General features: G+C 48.3%; 1 long non-coding RNA gene across 1 annotated transcript; it reads left to right on the top strand.

The window, feature by feature from the left end:
• Positions 1-196: 196 nt before the first annotated feature.
• Positions 197-20,720, top strand: LOC146338462 (uncharacterized). The gene is made up of 3 exons (XR_014784754.1): positions 197-331; positions 16,419-16,517; positions 19,721-20,720. It is a non-coding gene; the product is annotated as an uncharacterized LOC146338462 (long non-coding RNA).
• The last annotated feature ends 1,610 nt before the right edge of the window (positions 20,721-22,330 follow it).

The raw sequence follows: 22,330 nt of genomic DNA on the forward strand, positions 1-22,330 counted from the left end.
GCCCGGCTGCGAAATAAAAAGTTAAAAAAAAAAAAACGCCCCCGTGATAGAGTACATGATGATTAACGTAGCCTATCACGGCTAGATCTGCAAAGTCAGCTGTGATAGGCTACGTTAATCATCATGTAGCCTATCACAGCTGACTTTGCAAATCTAGCCATGATAGGCTATGTTAATCGTCACGTAGCTTATCACGGGGGCGTTTTTTTTTTTCTTTTATTGGAATGGCGGCGGGGGCAGCTGGTCGAAAGACCAGCTGCCGCTCCCGCCCCGGAAGAACACCCGACGAACCGCCAGCCGGACCCACCACCAGGAGGGACATTCGCCAAAGGTAAGTCCCGTCCCGGGGGGGGTGCGGGGGGTGGGTGGGTGCAGAGAATTTCTCCCTGAAACTTGTTCGGGTGGCTGAACACGTTGGCGCTCGGCCCCCCGAAGTTTCGGGGAGAAATTCTCCGCCAACCCTAACCGTGATCGGCTATGTAAATCTATGTAAATCTTTTGTAGCCTATCATTTTTTTTGTTTTTTGTTTTTTTGTTTTTTTACTGGAAATGGCGGCGGCGGCAGACTATTACACCACTGATTTCGGGGGGCCGAATGCGCTGGCATTCAGCCTCCCCTAGATTCGTGGCAGAATTCTCTGACATCCCTAGGCGCAAATGGCAGCCGCTATGCCATTTGTGCCCCTGCTCTTTGCTATGATAGGCTATGTAAATACTTGTGTAGCCTATAATGGCCTAATGCAAGGATGCAAATGGCGGCTGCTACGATGGCCACCATTTGCAGCCACAGCAGCCCAGCAGTGGCCGGAAATCCGGCTGTGGTCATCCCGGCTGGCAGCTCCACGGCCTTGCCGTGGAGTGGAGCGGAGCGGAGCCGACCGAGCAGGATTCCTGGGGGAAGGACTGGATCACCTCCCCCAGCAGATCCCAGCGGATCCCAGTGGATCCCAGCGGAGCATGCTAAGTGGGTTTCATACACCCCTGCTGTTAAGTGGGAAGAACATGTGGGACTAGTCCTGTCCATATGGTCCCAGCCTTTCAAATTATATAATGGACAACATCAGGGGAAAGTGGTTCCCATATTACAGTAATGAATGAAGGCATATATGCTCACTCCTTCTGATGCCTGGCCCTGGGACTGTGTCATGGTCCATGATCCCAACCCTAACGCTCAAAGGACCCTGAGTTAACAGAACAAGGAGAGGGCTTGGCTACAGAAGGGCATCACAAGATGTCCCTCTCTTTAGGACCTAGTTTCCCAGGAAGGTTCCAGGGGAAACTCACACATGTCTGGAGGAGTTTGCACTGCCATCCTCAGATTCTGATGATTCCAACCATGAAGATATGATCACACCACCATGTCATCACAACCCAATGTTTCTGAAACAGAGAGATGGTGTCAGTATGGAGGTGGGGTTGACCAGTCTAAAGGAAGCCAAAACTACACTTAAGGCTCATTCTGAATCTGCTGCTTGTTGGAGTGACATACACACAAGTTATCTGTAGTACTTCTCTATTCATGTTCCTGTCTCTCTGGGAAATCTGACTTGTGCAAGACTTTGGTCTGAACCAGAACCATAGTGGACACCCTGTAACCCAGTCCTCACAGTGCCAATCACTTAAGGACGTACAAACCCTGTGACTTCCATTCTGGGGGGAAGAAGTCCATAATGGGGAAATCTGGGCTGCTTGGGGCCCCATGGATTTCCCTAGAGCCTTACTGCATCTGTCAGATTTCATGGGGCAGCTCTCCTCCATTCTAAATGGTGTGATCAGCTAATGGAAGCCGCCATTAGCCAATTGCTGTAGAAATACGGCTGTAAATTGTGTAGTTTATGGCATTTGAAGCTGTAAAGCACTTCCTTTTATGTAAATTGTGGCTGTTCACACCACAATTTACATAAAAAAGTGCTTTACAGCCACAAATGCCATACACTATGCAATTTCCAGTCATATTTTTCCCATGATTGGATAATAGCTGCCACCATTAGCTGAGCGTACCATTTAGAATGGAGCAGAGCCGCCCCACAGGAAATCTGATGGACCCATAGGTCCATGGGGTCATTTCACTGCAGACTTTGCAGGCTAGATTCTTGAGAATCTGGCCTTATTTGAATCTGCAGCAGATTTCTCTGCCATCCCTATGAACACTAAGCCCTTACAGTGACAGAGGTCATTGGCTGAAACCAAAACAGCCAACAATATTGAAAAGAAGATTTGAAGTACAGGTTTTGTTGCACATCGCTCCTAGAATTGTGAACCTCTGCCAGCCAAATGGCCAGGGAACAGCTATGAGGTAATGACGAAGTATGGCAAGTGGAGCTGTTGTGCGTGCCTGCCACCACACCTGAGGGCACCCGATCAAATTTAACAATGCATTTATTATTGAAAAGAAGTGCAGCAAGTGAAGTGCGGCAAGTGAAGGGGAAACAAAATAAAATATGAATGTAGTTCTTCTGATCAGTTCAGGTACATTGATCTGAGATGTGGAGCTTGTCCTTCTGGTATTCCCTCACCTCAGCTCATAAATGACAGTATTAGGCCCCCTCTCAATTATACACCGATAGCATGGATAGTAGAACCACTACTGCACCACCAAGGCAATGCAAGAAACCTCAGACCAAATGGAAAGAGCCCATCCTGAAGCTCCTACCTGTGCTTGCATTAGGGGTGTACGAAGCTCAACTTACCTGGCTCCGCTGGGGTCCGCAGGTGGGGGGAGGTGATCTGTTCCTCCCCCCTGGAATCCTTGATGCAGGGGAGGTGATCCATTCCCCCCCCCCGGAATCCTGCCCAGCCAGCTCCACTCCGTGGCCGGTCCGCGGAGCCGCCAGCCAGGACAACCAGCAGTGGGGCCTCCAGCCACTGACGGGCTGCTGCGGATGCAAATGGACGCAAATTCTTTAGAATCCGGCCTCACTGGAGTCCATGATGGAATTCTCCAACATCCCTACTTAACAGCTAGCTGGCCAGGAAGAAAAGACCAATTATCAGGGTTCAGCCATTTCATACCATCACTAGATGAAAGCCTTGAGCAGTAAAATGGTGTGATAAGATAAACCATTTCACCTGTCAAAGATGTACTCCCCAGCAGGATATAAAAATGGCTAGTTGGGCAGGAGTGAGTGAAGAAAGGTTTCAAGGATGAATTCTGCCTGAGGATACTCTTGTCCATCTCCTACCACAGCCTCTTAAGTGAATGGCCTGAGGGTTCATGGTACTCATCTGGAATAAAAAGGACTCTGTGTGAAATCATACAAGTAGGTTGGCGTTCAGATTCTATAGTCACTAGAGGAAATGTAAATAGACTAGTCACAATGGGCTTATGCAGGCCTTGAGAAACATTATAGCAACTGCTCTAGGGATATATGATAAATTCAGTTCATTTTTTATCAGGATTTACCCAGTTCACACCTCTGATGCAATCTGCTGTTGAAGTCCGTACATTTCTGAGCACGCAGTGTCATTCACAGACCAAAAACAATGCATTTGACAGCATGCAAACAGTTGAAAAATGTGCATGGAAAAAATGTCTACATTTGAAAAAGGGGAACAAATGCATTTCAATCGATGGAAAAGGAATGTGTACATTGCAAATATGTGCACATGCATACATGTCGGAAAACATGTATGGAAATAACACACAGATTTTCATGCAGAAAGAAAGAAAAAGAACAAACCTCACAGTCTGATATGGACTCAAGTCGGAGTGAGCTTCAAGATGGACTTTGAAGAACTTTGGTGAGCTTGAGAATTGCTGATTCACACATCCCTAACCAGATCTCATGACTTCAGAGCCCTTGGAAATCATCACGGGATCCTGTTCACTTCCTTATTCAAAGAGAAAAACATTTTACATGAATAGCCAATGTTTTAAGGAAGCATGATGTTGTAGTAATGGGGGACTTCAATTTCCCCGATATTTGTTGGGAGACAAATTCTGCAAAACATGGCCCCTCCAGGAAATTCCTGACTTGTGCGGCGGATAACTTCCTCCTACAGAAAGTAGAGGAAGGAACTAGAGGATCGGCTATCCTTGACTTGATCTTAACCAACAGAGATGACTTAGAGGATAAAGTAGCAGTTGCAGGAACTCTGGAGGAAAGCGACCATGTTGCACTTGAGTTCTTGGTTCAAAGGGAAGCAAAAGCCGAGTGTAGTCAAACGCGTACCCTGGATTTTAGGAAAGCTGATTTTCATAAACTCAGAACAATGATCAGTAAGGTCCCATGGCAAGCGATGCTAGCGAGAAAAGGAGTCCAAGATGGGTGGGAGCTTTTAAAAAAGGAAATTCTCAAGGCACAATCACAAGCAATTCCAACAAGAAGAAAAGGTGGAAGACAACAGAAGAAGCCAATGTGGCTTCACAAAAAGCTTAGGGATGACCTGAAAACAAAAAAGGACACATATAGGAAGTGGAAAGAAGGCCAAGTAACAAAGGAATAGTACAGGCAGATAGCACAGAATTGCAGGGATGGCATCAGGAAGGCTAAAGCTGAGAATGAGCTGAGGTTAGCAAGGGATGTTAAAAACAACAAAAAGGCTTTCTTCACCTACGTGCATAGTAAAAGGCAGAGGAAAGAAATGGTGGTTCAGCTATTAAATACGGATGGCAAAATGATAACAGATGACAAAGAAAAGGCAGAGGTGCTCATTTCCTACTTTGGCTCAGTCTTCTCCCCAAAGAGGGTCTATGACCCCCCTGGCAAAGGCGAAGTACAGGTTGAAGGGGCAGGATTGCAGCTTGAGATCGACAGGCATATGGTCAAGGAACACCTCATTACTTTGAATGAGTTCAAATCTCCAGGGCCAGATAAACTGCATCCTAGAGTCATAAAGGAACTGGCAGAAGAACTCTCAGAACCGCTGTCTATTCTCTTTGAGAAATCATGGAGGACGGGGGAAGTGCCAGATGACTGGAGGAGGGCTAACATTGTCCCTATCTTCAAAAAGGGTAAAAAGGAGGAACCTGGGAACTACAGACCAGTCAGTCTGACATCAATCCCTGGGAAAATTCTGGAGCAGATGATAAAGCAATCCATCTGGAAGCACCTTGACAACAATGCCGTGATTCCTCGAAGCCAACATGGATTTGTCAAAAACAAGTCCTGCCAGACAAATCTGATCTCATTTTTTGATCAAGTAACCTCCCTTGTAGACCGTGGGAATGTTGTAGACATCATATACCTCGACTTCAGCAAAGCTTTCGACAAAGTGCCCCATGATCTCCTGATGAGCAAACTCATCAGTTTGCTCATCGGGGGGGGGGGGTGTGGGGGGGGGTGCGGAGAATTTCTCCTCAAAACTTTACGTAGACTACGGCGAAAATAAGGGCAACGCTATTTGCGTTGCCCTTATTTTCGCCATAGTCTACGTAAACATTTATGTAGACTACAGCAAACAAATAAGGAACGGGAATGGTGGCTCCCTATGGGGGCCGCCATTTGCGTACGCGCTTTTTTTTTTTTTTAAAGTCACCCGTGATAGGCTACGTGGCGATTTACGTAGCCTATCATGGCTGACTTTGCAGATCTAGCCGTGATAGGCTACGTTAATCGTCATGTAGCCTATCACGGGGGCGTTTTTTTTTTTTTAACTGTTTAGTTCGTGGCCGGGCGAGGCGCCTCCCCTCCAGCCTGAATTTTGGCTGGGCGAGGTGGGAAGCCTCCCCCCCGGCCTGAATTTCGGCCGGGCGAGGCGGGAAGCCTCCCCCCCGGCCTGAACTTCGCGGGGGGAGCAACGAAGCGCCTCCCCCCCACTGCGGGAAATCTTCGAGGACAGGTAAGTGACTTTCGTCCACCCCTACTTGGAGGAGGAGGTGCAGGGAATGCTGATCAAATTTGCAGATGACACAAAATTGTGAGGGATAGCTAATGCTTTGGAAGACAGAAACAAAATTCAAAGTGATCTGGATAGACTGGAGTGCTGGGCAGAAAACAACAGAATGACATTGAATAGGGATAAATGCCAAGTTCTGCACCTAGGAAAAAGAAACCAAATGCACAGTTACAAGATGCGGGACACGTGGCTCAACCACACTATAAGTGAGAAGGATCTTGGAATTGTTGTCGATCACAAGCTGAATATGAGCCAACAATGTGATGTGGCTGCAAAAAAGGCCAATGCTCTTTTGGGCTGCATTCATAGAAGCATCGCTTCCAAAGCCCGGGAAGTACTAGTTCCCCTCTACTCAGCGCTGGTTAGGCCTCATCTGGAGTACTGTGTCCAGTTCTGGGCGCCACACTTTAAGAAGGATGCAGACAAACTGGAGAGGGTTCAGAGGAGGGCAACAAAGATGATCAGGGGACTGGAAACAAGGCCCTATGAAGAGAGACTGAAAGAACTGGGCATGTTTAGCCTTGAGAAGAGAAGACTGAGGGGAGATATGATAGCACTCTTCAAGTACTTGAAAGGTTGTCACAGAGAAGAAGGCCAGCATCTCTTCTTGATCATCCCAGAGTGCAGGACACGGAATCATGGGCTCAAGTTACAGGAAGCCAGATTCCGGCTGAACATCAGGAAAAACTTCCTGACTGTAAGAGCAATACGACAATGGAACCAATTACCTGGGGAGGCAGTGGGCTCTCCCACACTGGAGGCCTTCAAGACGAGGCTGGAGAGCCATCTGTCAGGGATGCTCTGACTTAGATTCTGCATTGAGCAGGGGGTTGGATTCGATGGCCTTGTAGGCCCCCTCCAACCCTACTATTCTATGATTCTATATGATTCTATGAATAGCTTGTAGTGTACTAACTAGGGCCAGCGTTAAGGGCCAGTCTTGCTGGACACCTGCCCAATACCAATGTCAGGGGGTAGGCATTTTGGAGAATCGCTGATTCATGCACCCCTGCAGCATGCTTATTATTGATTCCCAGAGCTTTGTGCATATGTCTGCACATTTTTGAACAAAATTACACATTTTTATAGACATTCTCTATTATGCGCATGTTGGTATAGTTCTGTGTGTGTGTGTGTATTGTGTGTGTGTAAACCATTCTCAAATCAATTTTATAGAAAATAAATTGCTTTCAAAAATAAAGCTGAAGAAAAAAATGTAGAAATTATCATGTATTGGTTTCTGGATTCTTGTGCTTACCATTAGGGATGGGCGAACCCAACCCCATCTGAGTTCTGTGGGCTCCTGCTCAGCCCCTGCCCCTGCCCTCTGGTCCCCAGACTGCATTCAAGCCACTCCCATGCTCAGAGACCAGCCCGCACTTACCCCAGAGGCCTCATTGAGCTCTGCCATTTGAAAAATTAAATGGCAATCGCAAAAGTGCATACTTGTGTACACGTGAAAATGTGCATTTTTGCTAGGGATGTATGAAAGTCACTTACCTTTCCACGGATTATGTTCATCATGGGGGGGAGGCATTCCGTCCCTCTGCCGGAAACCTTGATGGGGGGGGAGGCGATCCGTTCTTCCCCCCCGGAATCCTCAACGGCCGGCTGTGCTCCGCGGCGGTTCTGTGGAACAGCCGGCCAGGCCCAGACCAGAGCCGTCTGCAGCCGAATTTCCAGCCGCAGAGGGTTCTGAGTAAAAAACAAACAAACAAAAAACCACATACGCAAATGGCAGTGGCTACGGCTATAGCCGCCGCCATTTGCGTATGCTTTTTTTAAAAAAACACCAGCCGTGATAGGCTACGTAAATCTTTACAGAGCCTATTATGTCTCTGTAAGCAAACAAAAAACAAAAAAACCCCAACAAGCCTGCAAATGGCGGTGGCGGCAGCCGGTCGGAAGACCAGCCACCACAGCCACCACCACCCTGAACATCCGCCCCAGGTACGTCTCGTCCCAGGGGGGATCCGCCTGGGGGGTGGGGGGGCAGGCCGTTCCGCCACAGATTTTGGGGGGCCGAATACACTGGCATTCAGCCTCACCGAGATCCCTGGCGGAATTCTCTGACATCCCTAATTTTTGCACGCAGGAATATGCACATTCACAAAAATGCACGTTTTGCGATAGCCACTTTTTAAATTTAATTTTGTTTGTTTTAAGGGGACTGTGGTGCTCGACAAGGCTGCAAGTGTGAGTGCAGGCCACTTGCTGAGCATGGGCAGAGGCTCAATGAGTGGGGCTCGGGGGTGCAGGTGTGTGTGGGGGTTCTGCTGGATTCCTGGATGGAATAGGGTGCCCACACCATCCCTACTTGTCATACTTATAAGGCAGCCAAGGAGAGTGCATGTGTGTTCTCTCTTTCATTATGCAATCATCTCCCCAGCACCTTGTACCCGTCTTGGCATCCCGCTCATCAATTAAAAATCTGGGGAAGCATCATGAAGTAATTCCTCCCTCACTAGGCTTTTTTTCCCACCAGATCAGAAAGTACAGGCAGCCTGGGAGGCTGCAGATAGGGACATTAGAGACATCCACCACAGATTCAAATGAGGCTGGATTCTCCCAGAATCCGCAGCAGGATGGCCCCACTCCGCTCCAGGAGGCTTCCATGTGGGCCGGCTCTTGACTGCTTGCTTAACCAGAGCCATTCGCCTCCGTGCCTCTCTCTCTCTTTTTTTTTTTATTGGCCATCGGCAGGATGTGCCCATAGACTTGTGCACAAAATAGAGCCATGAATGTTGCTTATAAGTCTATGGGCACATCCTGCTGATCACCATTTTTTTAAGCAACATGGCGATCAGCGCCTGGGTGAACAGGTCCAGGACCAGGTAAGTGGCCCTCAAGCCAGGTGGCTCCACAGAATCCTCATGGATTGGAGCCGCTCTGGAGGATTCTGGGGCGGGGGGCAGGGGAGGAACGGATCACCTTGTCTGAAAAGTATGCATTTGTAGACCTGCACATTTCTACCCCTTTGAAGCTCATTGCAAGTCTCGGATTTCCAAGGCAAGATGCGTCCCATTCTGTTGGCAGTCTTGGGATGTGTGAAATTGATATTTTCACACTAGAATGAGAACCCCATGAATTTCTCAGCTATCCCTACTTGCTTTCCTTTTCCCATGGGGTGGGCAGAGGGGGAACAAGTGGCAATTAGGGAGTTGCTGTGAGGAGGGTGGGGTCCACTGAGGGCATCTTGCCCAAGGCTTCCCCCCAAATCTGAACCTGGCACTGGGTATAGTAGAACATTTTCTAAGGCCTACTTTGTCGTATCTGCACTATGCTCAGAGCATATTTAGCAATTAAAAGTAGGAGAGAAAAGAACCCAGGGAGGGGCTGATGACTTAGTTTTCAATGAAGGATGAGAATTCAACCAGGCATGCAAACAAGAGAGATGTGCTCTACAAAGCAAAAATGTACATGGCTAATTAGATTTACGTATGGGCATTTCTGCCTGTGAGAGAACAAGATCTTATTGCTATCATCTGCTTCCGACTCTCTTGATAGCTGGACTCAGCTGGCAGGAGAAGGTATTTAAATGGCACTTGGGATGTTTGGTAGCACAGACAACATTTGGGGGAGGGTGGGATTATTTTTAATTAGAAGTATATAAAGCAGCTCACTGGGGACAAGGATAGTGGCAGGCATCCGACTGTTGGCTGCAACTGTGCTGTGAGATCAGCCAGCAGAGCTGTTCACTTGGGCATTTAGAGAGATATGGGATGACACTTTTGTGTGATTTCCACTTTGGCAACGAGCATCAGCTACACATTTAGTAGGCTGGGAGGACACAGGGGAGAGCAAAATGAAATCTACCCACCTACCCTTCCAGATCATTGGTTTCAACTCCCCCAAAATCAAATGTTAGCATTTCAGGACTGTTCAGTGCTACTCTGTGCAGGTGTCTTATGCGACATAGCAACTTCTATTTAATTCATTTGTATCAGTTTCTAGGACATTCCACTCAAAGGGTCTAGGAAGGCAGAGAGACCCAAAGACAGCAACTTGATGGGAGGAGAAAACCAATGCTGTGATTATCATAGCAACCAGTGGAGGCTGGTGGCATTGATTTTGGTGGGGCTGTAATTCCATTCTGGGTTTCAGTCAGAACCAGCTGGATCTCAAAGGGAGCTGTCCAAGGTTCTGAACCTTACCCCTCAAAATAGGTTCAGCATCATGAATAGTTCCTTTGGAATTCTGAGGATAGATATTGCCTTCTCCGCTGTATACTGTAAGATTTGCATCACTGAAAAGGGGAACATAACAGTACACAAATTTATCTGTACAGATGCATATTTAGAAATAGTTGCTATTAGGGCTGTGCACTGTCTTCTCACAAAGCCTGAATAATGAGGTGAAGCGGGCCTATTTGGAGCAAAATCCTCATGATACGAAGCAGGTCAGAGCAGTACCGAAGTGCCCCGGGGCAAAGCCCCCCACCCTCCCCACGAAGTGCCTCCTCCAACTTGTATATTTGGAGTGCTACTTAATGCCTGAGCAGTCCAGACAGTCTGTATCAAAAGTATCAATTTCTGAAAGCTCACACAGAGGGGAAGGAGGAGGAGGAGGGAAGGGTAAGGCGAGCAGACACGGGAAGGTGGGATGGGTGGGAAGGCGAGCACAGGAGGAGGAGGGAGTGTGCCTTGGCGAATAGGAACTCTCGGCCATAACTGATGCCAGCAGTCTCCAATCAGACAGTGTGGTGGAGGAAGGGGGTATATTTACTTTGGCAAAAGGCTGTGTTTGGTTATTGCCCTAGCTATGTTTTTGGGAAAGGGCTGGTGTATGGGTAGCTGATCATGTGTGTGTGTTCACATGCATTCCTTGGAGTTGTTCCTTCTATTTCTTCATTTTTGATTGCCAATGCCATTAGGCTTTCATCAATATTTACGTAAATTAAAAGGAAGCAGCTTGGTTCTAGTGGGATCATTCCCTTGCTCCTTGCTCAACTGTCCCCTTTGGGATGGTGTTTTTTGCAGCACCTCTTCCAGCCACCTTCCCCTATTTCTTTCTACCTCCAACTCATTTGTTATTTGTATTAGATATATTAATCTCTCCTTTCCATATTTTTTCAGACTACTATAGCTTTTCCTCTCTCATTGCCGCTACGCTCCCCTTCCCCCGCCATTCCTGTGTTTGTTTATGTCGCTTTTGTACTCCAAAAAAGGCTGCGTTTGCTGTCTAAGGTTGACCCTCACTTTGTCTTTCTCCTAGGGATGTCAGAGAATTCAGCAACAGATCTCGGTGAGGCTGAATGCCAGGGCATTCGGCCCCCCGAAATCCATCACAGAACGGCCTGCCACCCCCCGCCCCCTGCGGATCCCCCCCCGGGACGAGACTTACCTCGGGCAGATGTTCTGGATGGTGGCAGCTCCAGCGGCAGCTTCAGCGGCAGCAGCGGCTGGTCTTCCGACTGGCTGCCGCCACTGCCATTTGCAGTCTGGTCTTTTTCTTTTTTTTCCCCCATAGACGTGATAGGTTACGTAAAGACATAGGTAGCCTATCACATCTGGGTTTAAAAACAACAACACATACACAAATGGCGGCGGCTACAGCCACTGCCATTCACGTTCCTTATTTTTTGCCGTCTTAGTCTACATAAATATTTACGTAGACTAAGACGAAGGAAAGAAAGGGGAACACAAATAGCACCCACTACGCTATTTGCATTCCCCTTTCTTTTCTTCATCTTAGTCTACGTAAATATTGACGTAGACTAAGACGGCAAAAAATAAGGAATGCAAATGGCAGCGGCCATAGCCACTGCCATGTGCATACGTGCTTTTTCTTTTTTTTAAACCCAGAGCCCTCCACGGCTGGAAATCCGGCTGTGGACGGCCCTGGCCTGGCCCTGGCTGGCTGCTTTGTGGAGCTGCCGCCGAGCACAGCCGGCTGTCGAGGATTCCGGGGGGGAAGACCGGATCACCTCCCCCCCTGTCAAGGATTCCCAGGGGAGGGATGGAACGCCTCCCCCCCACCATGAACAGAATCCGCGAAAAGGTAAGTCACTTTCGTACATCCCTATTTTCTCCATTCTATTTCCTTGTCATTTTTTGTCTGTCAACTCTGTCTCTTTTAGAGTTTTTTTTTTAAGCAGTCTTATTTTGATTTTTAAAAGCAAATATTGACTTCTGGGCATGCTTCCCCCCCCCCTTTAAGTCATATTCAAGCATTTAGTTTTATCCTGCTTTCTAAATTCTTTTAAAAAAGCATATTATAGCAGGCTTTGTGTGTAGTGTTTGGTGCCCCTTCCCCCCGCTGAAGTGAACCGTCTGTGTCTCCTCTGTGTTGATCCTCCTAAAACAGAAATTAAAGAAGGGGCTTTTTATTATTGTTTCCTTGCTCTTGGCTCTTATCTTATCACCTCTGCTGCCATCCTGTATTTCTTGAAGTTAACCTGTCTTCCATAAAAGAACATGAAATATAAAACAATACATTAATGACACCTGTTATTTGCTTAGGTAGTTCTGCTTTTCTTCAGCTCTTGTGTGCCTTTGTCTGTGTGTGTAAGCATGCTAGGTTGTTGTTCCACCAACTCTATACATCCAAATTTTAAGACAGTGTTGAAAAAGCACGAAACACATAGTATTTATTTTAATTACCTTCTTAGTCCAATAACAGTCCACTGTGTGGCAAAGCAATCCAATGCAATAGGAGGCATCTTCTTTAGGATCTTGGCAGGGCAGAGGTGGGTGAGGTGCTGCTGTCACTAGCAGCACCATTAGGCAAGTTGGCTCTCCCCCAGTCTGGATAGTGCATCCCAGTGGAGTAGGACAGCAGAGTGTGGAGGCCAGTTGCAGTGCTCGGAGGTCACTGAGGAGGCTGGTGTGAGCAGGTGCAGCAGTCGCACTCTTGCCCAAGGCAGAGCAGCATCTCCTTCTGCAGTGGAAGAGGGGAGCCTGCTGATGGATGTTAGGACTGTCTGAAGTCCTCAGCATGGTGGAGGGTGAGAAGGAGGAGATCCACCAGGGTATGTTGGAGGAGGAGCGGCAGGCAGAGGCTCCAGCACCTGACCTCTCTTGCATTTTTCACCCTGCTCATATGGTGACTCAAGGCAGGCAGTCTCAAGGCAGACTCAAGGCAGGCAGTCTGCTTCCCCTCCTCCCCTGAAACATCAGGGCAGCATTGTGTGGGACCACTTTGAGTTGGGAGCAGATCCCAGCACTGCTGTTTGCCACCACTGCAAGGCATCTCTGAGCAGGGGGAAACAGCCAGGGCACTCCAGCACCAGCAGCCTGCTCCTGCACTTAAGGAGGCAGCACCAATTGGTCTTGCTCGGGGAAGAGGCCCCCGCTTCCCAGCAGGCTGGCAGCAGGGGCAAGCATGAGGCTGGTAGTGGCTCTGGAACTCCTGCAAGCTCTCCGTCTCTCATCAAAAGAGGCTTAGACTGGCCACCATGGAGGAAATGGGTTGGGGGAAGAATGGGTCCATGAGGTGGAGGTTTCCCGCATTCAAAAATCAGTGGCCCTTCTGGGCTAGGCACTGACCGTGTTCATTCTAGGGATGGCAGAGAATTCCACCACGGATCTCAGTGAGGCCGAATGCCAGTGCATTTATCCCCCTGAAATCTGTGGAAGAGCGGCCTGCCCTCCCCGCCCCCCCACAGATCCCCCCCCGGGACGAGACTTACCTGGGGTGGATCTTCCAGGTGGCAGCGGCTGCGGCAGCGGCGGCTTCAGCAGCAGCAACTGCGGCGGCTGATCTTCCGACCGGCTGCTGCAGCCACCACTTGCAGTCTTGTCAGTTTTTTTTTTTTTTTTACAAGACGTGATAGGCTATGTAAAGACTTACGTAGCCTATCACATCTGGCTTAAAAAAAAAACGCATACGCAAATGGCGGCGGCTATGGCCACCGCCATTTGCGTTCCTTATTTTTGGCCGTCTTAGTCTACGTAAATATTTACATAGACTAAGATGGCGAATATAAGGGGAACGCAAATGCCAGTGGCCATAGCCACTGCCATTTGCGTACATGCGTTTTTTTTTTTTTTTTAAGCCAGACGTGATAGGCTACGTAAGTCTTTACATAGCCTATCACGGCTGACTACAGGGATGCAAATGGCGGTGGCTATGGCCGCCGCCATTAGCATCCCTGCTAGCCAGCGGCCGGATGTCTGGCTGCTGGCAGAGCCGTCTGTCGGCTCTGTGGAATCCCCGCGGAGCAGAGCCGGCTGGCCAGGATTCAGGGGGGGAGGCACTCCTCACCTCCTCCCCCCCAGTGGAACCCGGCGGAGCCAGGTAAGGGGAGTTTCGTACATCCCTAGTTCATTCAAGATACATTCAACATGCCCATTTAGTGTGTGCTAAAAATAAACAAAAGCAAATAAAAAAGAACCTCTTCCAGCCTTTCTTCCAGGTAATGTGTGTATTCAACCATAGAGAGGCTGAGTCGGTGAGTCTTCTGAAGAAAGATTGTTTTGCACTTCAAAGAAACCTGCGGCAGAGATTAGGGACAGTGACCCCTGCTTCAGCACACTTTCCTTTCTGAGTTTGGTCTGAGTTTCTGGGAATATCAGAACCAACCTACACCTAGCATACAAGCCAGTGGGCCAAACTGCCTGGACCTTGGTGGGTGGGATACCCTCAAGGGGGACTGGGAGCGGCCCAGGTGTCATGTGCATATGTTTAAACAGGGAGAAGTTACAGCTCTTTGCTTTCAGTGTTTTGGTGGAAAAGATCAAATTTCACCTGTACCTAGCACACAAGCCAGTGGGCCAAACTGCCTGGGCTTTGGGGGGCACAATGCCCTCAAGACGGGCTGGGAGAGGCCAAGGTGTCACGTGCATGTGTGGAAACAGGGAGAAGTTACAGCTCTTTGCTTTGAGAGTTTCTGTGGAAAACTTCAGAATTTAACTCCACCCAGCACAAAAACCACTAGGCCAAACTGTCTGAAATTTTGCAGGTGGCCAGGGTGCTGGAGGGGTCCCCAAATTTCTTGCCAGTATCATAAAAACTGTAAAAGTTATGGCCATTTGTGCTTTCCCATCCAAGCCAATAGGAAAACACCAAAAATGGGTGATCTGGATATCCAAATCTCACTTTAGATTCAGATCAGAGTCGAAGCAGAGGGGGTCTGAATCAACCCAAGGCAGATAGGGGGCACCTCAGAGGATCCAAAGTGGCATCTGATGCTGATCAGGGGATCTGTGCACAGCCCTAATTTCTATAAACAGAGTAGGGATGAAGGAAAGTCACTTACCTTTTCAACGGGGTGATTCGCGGTGGGGGAGAGGCACTCCGCACCTCCCTCCAAAATCCTGATCCGGCCGGCTCCGCTCCGTGGAGATTCCATGGAGCTGCCGGCCAGGGCCGCCCATAGCTGGACATCCAGCCGCTGGGCAGCCTTCCAGAAAATAAACCACATACGCAACTGGCGGCAGCTATGGCGGCTGCCATTTGCATTCCCCTTTTTTGCTGTTTTAGCCTATGTAAATATTTACGTAAGCTATTATGGTGGGGGGGGGGAAAGGAACACAAATAGCACCCACTACGCTATTTGCATTCCCCTTTTATTGCCGTAATAGCTTACGTAAATATTTACGTAGGCTAAAACAGCGAAACAAAGGGAATGCAAATGGCGGCCGCCGTAGCCGCTGCCATTTGCATACGCAGTGTTGTTGTTTTTTTTGCTTGTTGTGATAGGCTACGTAAGTGTTTACATAGTCTATCATGGCAAAGGCAGCTACGCAAATGGCGTGGTGGCCGCGATTTGAGTTTGCAGCAGCTGGCTGAGAGACCAGCTGCCGCCGCCGGGGCCACCGCTGGAGCCGCCGCCACCGGAACATCCGCCCCAGGTAAGCTTTCATCCTAGGGGGGGATTCTGTGGGGGGGCAGGGGTGGGAGGCTATTCCACCATGGGTTTAGGGGGCCGAATGTAAATGCATTCAGCCTCACTGAAATCCGTGGCGGAATTCTCCGCCATCCCTAAAACAGAGTAGGGATGTACGAAAGTGACTTACCTTTTGCGGATTATGTTGATGGTGGGAGGGGAAGCATTCCGTTCCTCCCCCCGGAATCCTCGAACGGCCGGCTGTGCTCCGGATTTCTGGCCGCGGAGGGCTCTAGGTAAAAAACAAACAAACCGCGTACGCAGATGGTGGCGGCTACGGCCGCTGCCATTTGCGTTCCTTCTTTTTGGCCGTCTTAATCTACGTAAATATTTACGTAGACTATGACAGCGAAAATCAAGGGGAACGCAAATAGCGTAGTGGGCGCTATTTGCGTTCCTTTTTGATTCCCCGTTTTAGCCTATGTAAATCTTTACGTAGGCTAAAACGGTGAATCAAAAGGGGACGTAAATAGTGCCTGCTACACTATTTGCGTTCCCCTTGATTTCTGCCGTCATAGTCTATGTAAATATTTACGTAGATTAAGATGGTAAAAAGAAGGAACGCAAATGGCGGCGGCTGTAGCTGCTGCCATTTGCGTACACGTTTTTTTTTTTTTACCCACCCAGCCGTGATAGGCTACATAAAGGTTTATGTAGCCTATCACATCTTTTTTTTAAAAAAAAAACTAGCCATGATAGGCTACATAAATCTTTACGTAACCTATCACATTTTTTTTTTTTTTTACGCAAGGCAAGCCTGGAAATGGCCGCAGCAGCGGCAGCCAGTCAGAAGACCGGACGCCGGAGCCGCTGCCGGAGCCGCCGCCGCCGGCCAGAAGATCCACCCCAGGTGAGTCTCGTCCTGGGGGGGATCCGTGGGTGGGCAGGGGGGGCAGGCCATTCCACCACAGACTTCGCGGGGCTGAATACACTGGCATTTGGCCTCACCGAGATCCGTGGTGGAATTCTTACGTCCCTAAAACAGAGCTTTTCTACATGAGGCATTTATTGTGTCCTCATCATTCTCTACCCTCGGTTGTTTATGGGTTCTTTAGACAAGGTTGTGACCCTCCTGTTTCACATCTGTTTTTAAACAGCAATTTTGGCAAGGTCCCCCCCCCCTTTTTTCTTTTCTTTAAGAGCAAGGGGGATGTGGCATTATTTGTGAAAGTGACATAAAATGCTTTTCCTACTTTTGTACTATTCTGCTATACCACAGTGCCACCTAGAGGTTATGTAGTGGGAAAGAAGGAAAGGAAAAAGTCCCTGTATAGTGTTCAGATCTCAGTTCTGTGATGACACTGAAAATGGTTACAACAGATTAACAGACACATGTAGACAAGCTCAGAAATACAGGATTGAAGATATAACCAACCTACTCCCCTCTAATTAAAATAGCTGAAGGAGGACCAAAGATAAATATATGCCATAAATTGCAGTATATAATATGGGTCTATATTTTCACCTCCACCCCCAGTTTTCCACGCTTTCAAGGACACGCTCCTCTGTGTGTCCATCATCTATGCACAAAAATGCATATCCCTCCCTCTCTCCTTGAGTGACAGTGGAGGCAGTTTCCTGTGGTCATGGTCACTCACTTGTGTGTCTGTGTATCTCATGAAACCCAGTACACACACAAACACACACAGGAAACAGGCACTCTGAGTGCACAGCCATAAAGGCTAGGGAATTCTCTTCGATGCTGTGGAGAAGGCCTGGCATTGCAGCTCTTACCCTCTTTCACTGAAAAATAATAACAGGGGTAGCCAAGACTGTGTCATCGATCAAATAGGGATGGGCGGAATGCTTACCTGCCATTCTGATGGGGTGTCCGCGGCAGGGGGAGGCAATCCGTTCCTCTCCCCCCCCCCCCGAATCCTAGCCGGCCGGCTTCATGGTGATTCCGTGGAGCTGCTGGCCAGCTCCAAAGTGCCAGCAATACGGCCGCCATTGCTGTATCGCTGGCCAAGGCGGACTGTCTCCAGACACAAATGGCATCCAGTATGCCATTTGCAGCTACAAAAATCTTAGTTTAAGCTAAGTGCAGCCATTTACGGCTGCATTTAGCTTAAACTAAGATCTTTACGGCCTCAAATGGCATACTGGATGCCATTTGCATCCCTGCTTTTTCATGAGATAAAAAAGCAGGGATGCAAATGGTGTCCACTATGGCTGCATTTACCCTAATCTAAGACCATTACAGCCACAAATGGCATTGTTGTTGTTCAGTCGTTCAGTCGTGTCCGACTTTTCGTGACCCAATGGACCATAGCACACCAGGCCTTCCTGTCCTGCGCTCTCTCCCGGAGCGTGCTCAAGTCCGTATTCATTGCATAAGTGATGCTATCTAGCCATCTCATCCTCTGCCGTCCCCGTCTCCTTTTGCCTTCAGTCCTTCCCAGCATCAGGGTCTTTTCCAGAGAGTTTTCTCTTCGCATTAGGTGGCCAAAATATTTAAGCTTCAGCTTCAGTATCTGTCCTTTCAATGAGCAGTCAGGGTTGATTTCCTTTAGGATTGACTGATTTGACCTCACTGCAGTCCAGGGGACTCGTTAGAGTCTTCTCCAGCACCACAGTGTCCGGAGACAGTCCTGCTCGGCCAGTGATATGGCAATGGTGGCCGTATCGCTGGTGCTCCAGAGCTGGCCGGTGGCTCTGCAGGATCGCCGCAAGGAGGCTCCTGCTCTGGATGGGTCCTCAGGGAGGCGGAGGTGAGTGGTGCCAGTCCGCCATGGACTCTGGGGGCCTGAATTCTTTAGCCTCATTGGGGTCCGTGGCAGAATTCTCCTCCATCCCTACAATCAAATAACCAACTTTAGGCTTCCTGATCTCCTGCCAGCCTCCAAACTCCCCCTACAACACACATGCACACACCCTCCTTTGCACCACAGGCTTTTTCTTCCTCTCTTCCTTTTTTTGTTTTTTGTTTTGCCAGCCACTGTCTGTAAGCACCTGTGTGAGCACAGGTCTGAGTTTGGTTTGGTTTTCAAGATAAGTAGGGATGGCGGAGAATTTCTCCCCGAAACTTCGGGGGGCCGAGGGCCAACGTGTTTGGCCCCCCGAACAAGTTTCGGGGAGAAATTCTCCACACACACCCGCCCCCCACCCCCCCGGGACGGGACTTACCTTTGCCGAATGTCCTGCCCGTTCCAGCCGGCGGTTCGGCGGGTGTTCGTGCGGGGCCGGCTGCCGCCGCCGCAATTCCAATAAAAGAAAAAAAAAACGCCCCCGTGATAGGCTACGTGACAAGTAACGTAGCCTATCACGGCTAGATTTGCAAAGTCAGCTGTGATAGGCTACGTCAATCGTCACGTAGCCTATCACGGGTGACTTAAAAAAAAAAAAAAAGCACGTACGCAAATGGCGGCCCCCATAGGGAGCCGCCATTCGCGTTCCTTATTTGGTCGCTCTAGTCTACGTAAATCTTTACGTAGACTACAGCGACCAAATAAGGAACGCGAATGGCGGCTCCCCATGGGGGCCGCCATTTGCGTACGCGCTTTTTTTTAAAAAAAGTCACCCGTGATAGGCTATGTGACGATTACCGTAGCCTATCACGGCTGAGTTTGCAGATCTAGCCGTGATAGGCTACGTTAATCGTCACGTAGCCTATCACGGGGGTGTGTTTTTTTAAAAAAAAAAACTTTGGAGTTCGCGGCCGGGCGAGGCGGGAAGCCTCCTCCCCGGCCTGAATTTTGGCCGGGCGAGGCGGGAAGCCTCCCCCCCAGCCTAAATTTCGGCTGGGCGAGGCGGGAAGCCTCCCCCCCCAGCCTGAACTTCACAGGGGGAGCAGCAAAGCGCCTTCCCCCCACCACGAACGAGCTTCGACGACAGGTAAGTGACTTTCGTCCACCCCTAAAGATAAGTAAGCAAGGGCCACTGCTGCTGTTCTGTGCCAAAAACTGTGAGACAAAAGAAAGTTTGGATAAAACTGCAGCAGCTTTCTTCGTGGTCTGCCACAATGCTCTCTTCTCTGACTGTGGCTCCTTGCGCTTACTGAGAGAGCACTTGTTCACTGACTCCGCCTCTTCCCCTATGCCTCCTCCACCCTAGTACCTGATGGTGTGTAGAGCTGATGCCACGCAAAAGCTAACAAGCCCTGAGCACAGCAAGGAAAAACAACAACAACAACATTTCGGAGTTGTGCGGCTGGAATCCTGGAAAGATTCCAGACAAATAAAGGCACCCGATCTCGAAGAGGACTGAAGTTTAAAATGAGGCCATCTGGTCACACCCACCATTGTAGTGTTGCCAAGTGTTGTGTTTTTCTTTTGTCCTTAGTACCAGATGGTATTCACTTGAGGAACCATGGAGGCATCAACTTCTGAGCCTAACCAATGAGAATCAAGTCTGCCTCTGTCTATAGCCTAGTTCTGGACCCCCAGCCAGCCACATTCCCCAGTGGCTAGCTGTGGAATGCTGTGAGCTGTAGGACTTTTTTCTGCCTAAACATGCATAGGATTGTGCCCGTCTGCATTTAATTGATTTAGAAACTGCCCACTATATTTTGAAATAGCTCTAAGTGGTTAATACGTCTACTTCATCTCTCTAATCTCTAAATGACAGAATGTTGGGTCAGCTAGACCTGTGTACACATGCAGCAGGATGAGGCAATTCCAAGTTAGTGGAGTGGATTCAGAGACGTGACATGACTTGGTATGTGCAAATCAGTGAAACGTGAGCTCACTGAAGGTCTCAGAATTTCAGTCTGAAGCGCTTTCTGACTCAAGCCCATAACAGATTGTGAGCTGTATGTGTGTGTGTGTGTGTGTGTTTCATGAAAATCCATCCGTATGTGCATTTTTTTCCAAATGTATGCATTAATTGTGCATATTTTTGAAATGTACACATTCTTCTCCCATTGAATAAAGTGCATTTTTGTGCACTCCCTCCCCCCAAAAAAGTATGTATTTTTCATGCATATTTTTCAAATGTATGCATGCTGTTGAACACTTGGGAGGTGGGGGTGGGGTCTGCAAATCACATTCCAAGTTTGGAAATGTATGGACTTTGATGACAGAGTGTGTCTGAGTCCATGCAAACTGAGTAATTCAAATAAAAAAACAAAACAAAAAAGCAAACTGAAGCAAATTCCATTATACATTCCTAGATATCACATATTTGCTAATGGGATCTGTGCTAGTGGTTACTGATCAAGAAAGAGATCTTTGGGCTGTGGTGGAAAGCTTGGTGAAAATGTCAAAATAGTATGTGGCTGCTGTGAAACAGGCAAGGTCCATCTTAGGCATAATTAGGAAAGGAATTGAAAATAGAGTTGCCGATATGATACTGCTGTCATATAAATCTATTGTACAACCACACTTGGAAAATTGTATACAGTTCTGGTCACCACTCGTATAAATGATATTGAAAAGTTGAAAAGTGCTGGAAGTGGCAACTAAAATGATCAAGGGACTGGAGTGACTCCTCTAAGAGGGAAGGTTACAACATCTGGGACTGTCTAGCTTAGAAAAAAAGGCAAGTAAGGAGAGATATGTCAGAAGTGTACAAAATGATGCATAGCATAAAGAATGAGGATAAGGAGTAATTTTTTCTCCCTCTCTCATAATACAAGACCTTGGGGTCATCCCAAGTAGCTGATTAGTGGGAGATTCAGGACAAATAAAATGAAGTACTTCTTCACACAAAAAGGTAAAGGTGTCCCCAACCAGTCGTGTCCGACTCTAGGGGGTGGTGCTCATCTCCATTTCTAAGCCGAAGAGCCAGCGCTGTCCGAAGACGCTTCCATGGTCATGTGGCCGGCATGACTGAACACCGAGGTGCACGGAACACTGTTACCTTTCCCGCTGAAGCGGTACCTATTTATCTACTTGCAATTTCTTGCTTTCGAACTGCTAGGTTGGCAGGAGCTGGGAATGAAGACGGGAGCTCACTCTGTAACGCAGCATTCTGGTCTCGAACTGCTGTCCTGCCGACCTTCTCGTCTTCAGTTCAGCGTCTTAACCACCACAGTTAAACTGTGAAATTTGTTACCACAAGAAATAGTGATGGCCATTAGTTTGGATTACTTTAAAAGGGGGTTAGACAAATTCCTGGAGGAGAAAGCTATGTATGGCTACTTGTCCTGCTGGCTGTATGTATCAGAGGCAGTATGCCTATGTACCAGTTCCTGGGGAACATGGGTGAGAGGGTGCCATTGGACTCATGTCCTGCTTGTTTGGTTTCCTGTGGCAGCTGGTTGGCCACTGTGTGAACAGAAAGCCAGACTAGATGGACCTTTGGTCTAATCAATCATGGCTCTTCATATTTTCCTATATGATTTCCCACCTGTCTGGTGTAGTACAGCCCCTGCTCCCCCCCACAAAAACAAACACCTTTGCCACACTATTCTGCTGCATGTGCAGACCAACTGTCCCTTTTAAAAGGGATTCTCCCTTTAAGATGACACTTGCCATCTTTAGATTTTTTAGAAATGCTTGGATTCAAAACTGTGAAACTGTTTGCTGAATGATTAATGAGGGACACCTTTCTAGTTGATTAAAATGTTTTTAATCAGTTTGTCTGATCGATTAATCTATTAAATATTGCAACTCTCATAAAAGTCCAAGGAAACCTCACCCGCACACTCTGAAGTATAGCACAGTCTCCAAGGGCATGGTTTAGTCAGAGATGGGTAAATGTACCCCTTTCAGTCCTTGTCAT

The sequence above is a fragment of the Heloderma suspectum genome, chromosome 9 (genome assembly GCF_057233095.1).
Source record: "Heloderma suspectum isolate Gila_16-S chromosome 9, 16-S_ref, whole genome shotgun sequence".
Lineage (NCBI taxonomy): Eukaryota > Metazoa > Chordata > Lepidosauria > Squamata > Helodermatidae > Heloderma > Heloderma suspectum.